At 39.1% G+C, this 3340-nt stretch overlaps 1 non-coding gene across 1 annotated transcript; it reads right to left on the minus strand.

Moving 5' to 3' along the window:
- Nucleotides 1-268: 268 nt before the first annotated feature.
- Nucleotides 269-373, minus strand: LOC143672340 (U6 spliceosomal RNA). Its single transcript, XR_013169795.1, has one exon. It is a non-coding gene; the product is annotated as a U6 spliceosomal RNA (small nuclear RNA).
- Nucleotides 374-3340: the final 2967 nt, after the last annotated feature.

Here is a 3340-nt window from a genome sequence, read left to right on the forward strand (position 1 = left end):
GTTCAATGTTTTTTTGGTTACTATTTGTATGGAATATACTTTTTCAAACCATTAAATTTCAACTTATTTGTGTCTCTGAGTATAAGGCTGGTCTCTTATAAGCAGCATAAAATTGGATTGTGCTTTTTAATCTATTCTGTCAATCTGTGGCTTTTGATTGAGGAGTTTAATCCATTAATGTTCAAAGTTATTACTAAAGTCGGTACTTACTTCAGTCATTTTTATCCTTTGGTTTTTATATGATGTATCTTTTCTTTGTCTCTCATTTTACAATATGTACTGCTTCACAACTTGCACATCACTCTTTCACAGGGGCCATACTTACCTTCTCTTAATCTTTTCAGTTTTAGTATATATGCTGCTAAAGCTGCACTGCCTTTCATTCTTTAATATTCAATTATAAGATTTTAGTATATATGCTGCTGAAACATGAACTGCCTTTTATTCTTTAATATTCAATTATAAGATTTTAGTATATATGCTGCTGAAGCATGCACTGCCTTTTATTCTTTAATATTCAATTATAAGGCTTTTGTTCATTTGTGTGTAGTTTATGTTTGTTTGTATGTATGTGTGTTGATGTTAGTGTATAGGAGGTTGGTTCCATGATATTATTAAATACCATGATGGTCTATGGCCACAAGGCAAGTTGGCAGTTGTTCTCTCTGAAAGTCAGTGTTAGAGGTCACAGCTTCTTTTGAACAGACAGTGCTCCATTAATTTCAGTAGGAGATTGTTGGATTTAAGTAGTTGGAGAAGAAACCCAATCTCTGAGATCAATGAGTATAAGAATAAAATACGCATGGGGGTTAGTGGAGGGCAGCAATAATAATAATAATAATAATAATAATAATAATAATAATAATAATGGCTTCTATGTAATTAACAATGTGCTGGGCACCTTTGATACATCATTTTTAATCTTTCAATAACCTTGTGGTGAGGCAGATATTATCACCAGTTATAAAGGAGTGTGCTGGTTTGAAGCTATTATGTACTCCTAGAAAAGCCATGTTCTTTACTCCTCATTCTATATTGCTGGGTGGAAACTTTTTGATTGTTTCAATGGAGATATGACCCACCCAGTTGTGGGCACTATCTTTTGATTAGGTGATTTCCATGGGGACGTGTCTCCACCCATTTAACTTGGGGCTCCTTACTGGACCCCTTAAATAGGGAGCCATTTTGGAAAAACCTTTAGAACCAACAGACCCAATGGGATGGACAGAACCCTGGGAAGCCATTGAAGAAACATGGAGAGAAAGCTAGCAGACATTGCCATGTGCCTTTCCAGCTGAGAGATAAATCCCAAACATCATCAGCCTTCTTGAACCAAGATATCTTTCCCTGGTGCCTTAATGTGAACATTTTCATAGCCTTGCCTTAATTGGGATATTTTCATGGCCTTAGAACTGTAAACTTGCAATCTAATACAATCCCATTTTAAAAAGCTATTCCATTTCTGTTATATCACATTTCAGCAGCTTACAAACTAGAATGGATTTTGGTAACAGAGAATTGGAGTGCTTGGTTTGCAAATACCAAACATGTTGCAATGGCTTTTTAAATGGTTAAGGGGAAGATTTTGGAAGAATTGTGAGGAGCTTCATAGAGAAGGTCTAGGGTACTTTGGAGAGACTGAAATGTGGACTCTAAAGATACCTCTGATAAGGCCTTAGGCGGAAATGATGCATGTGTTATTGCAAACCAGAAAGAAGGTGATCCTTGTTTTTAAGTGGCAAAGAATCTGGCAAAATTGACTACCTTTGGATGGAAGGCAGATTTTGAAAGCCATGAACTTGGATATTTAGCAGAAGAGATTTCCAAATTAAATATGGAAAGTACAGCCTGGTTTCTCTTTGCAGATTATAATGAAATGTGACAGGAAATAGATAAGCTGAGAACTGGACTCTTGGGTATAAAGAAACCAGAAATAGATGGTCTGGAAAGTTCTGGGCTTCCAGAAAGGGAGACCTGAGAGAATAGTGCCCATGTGAGGATTTAATCAAACATGGAACAAGTCAGCCATTTCAGAGAAAGCCAGAATTGGAGATAGACTTATCCAGGAAGGACATGTGGAAAATTCAATTGTCAGATGGTTATGATCCCTGCTTGTTACATAGAAAACCAACAAGAGTGTTGTGGGATCTGTATAAACAGAACCACTGCCAGTCTGGACTAAAAAGGGTAGAAAAAGGACCCATTGGAGGAGAAGCAATTTCAAAGGCAGAACCATGGAAGCTAAAGTCTGAAATCAAGAAATCTAGGGCCAGGAAAGTGGACCTATCCAAGCTTGTGGAGAGGGTGAGCTTGCCCTGAAGGCAGAGGGTGGACTTTCCACCCTACTGTTTTGGAAGTGCTGTGCCCCAGGCCTTGGACATTGTGGAGCACATTCATTGGGGATTGGGGAGACCCTGACTGCCACCATATTGTTCTTGAGGGATGAGTGTTTGCCCCTGAGATGGCAGAGAACCTGTTGTGGCCCTGATGTTTGTAGAGGGTGGAGCTGAGAAAAAAGTGGTCTCCCTAATGTCCCCCAAGGTTGCATTTGGACAGAGCCAGGCCACTGCATAGGCCTTTGGAAAGGGTGGAACTGACACATTCCAAAGCCCCAAGGATAAATGACTCTCAGACTTTGAAATCTATTGGAATTTGCCCTGCAGGTTTTGGGGACTGTATGCGTCCAGTGACCACTGCATTCCTTCCAATTATTCCTTCTGGAAATGGGAATATGTATCCTATGACTGTCCCTCCTCTGCATATTGACAGAAGATAATTTGTTCTGAGTTTTACAGGTCCAGAGCCAGAGGAGAATTTTGCCTTAGGACAGACCATGTCTTAGGTGACTTTGATTAGATTTTGTACTGTTTCTGACTTTGTATTGTATTTGTATTGTTACTAAAATGGTTCTTTCTGATGTTGTTATGGAATGAATGTAGTTTTGTATTTGGAAAGAACATGTCTTTTTGGGGTCCAAAGGATGGAATGTGCTGGTTTGAAACTATTATGTACCCTAGAAAATCCATGTCCTTTAATCCTAATTCAATATTGCTGGGTAACCTCTTTTTATTGTTTCCATGGAGATATGACCCACCCAATTGTGGGTGGTAACTTTTGGTTAGATGGTTTCCACCCCTTCAAGGTGGGGTTGCTTACTGGAGTTCTTTAAGAGAAAGCCATTTTGGAAAAAGCTTTAGAACCACAAGAACTGACAGAGCCAATAGAATGAACGTAGCCCTGGGGAAGCCATTGAAGAAGCCTGAAGAGAAAGCTAGTAGACATTGCCATGTAGCCACCAGCTACAGTTTTCCAGCTGAGAGAGAAATCCTGAATATCATTG

The sequence above is a fragment of the Tamandua tetradactyla genome, chromosome X, assembly GCF_023851605.1.
Source record: "Tamandua tetradactyla isolate mTamTet1 chromosome X, mTamTet1.pri, whole genome shotgun sequence".
NCBI classification, from domain to species: Eukaryota; Metazoa; Chordata; class Mammalia; order Pilosa; family Myrmecophagidae; genus Tamandua; species Tamandua tetradactyla.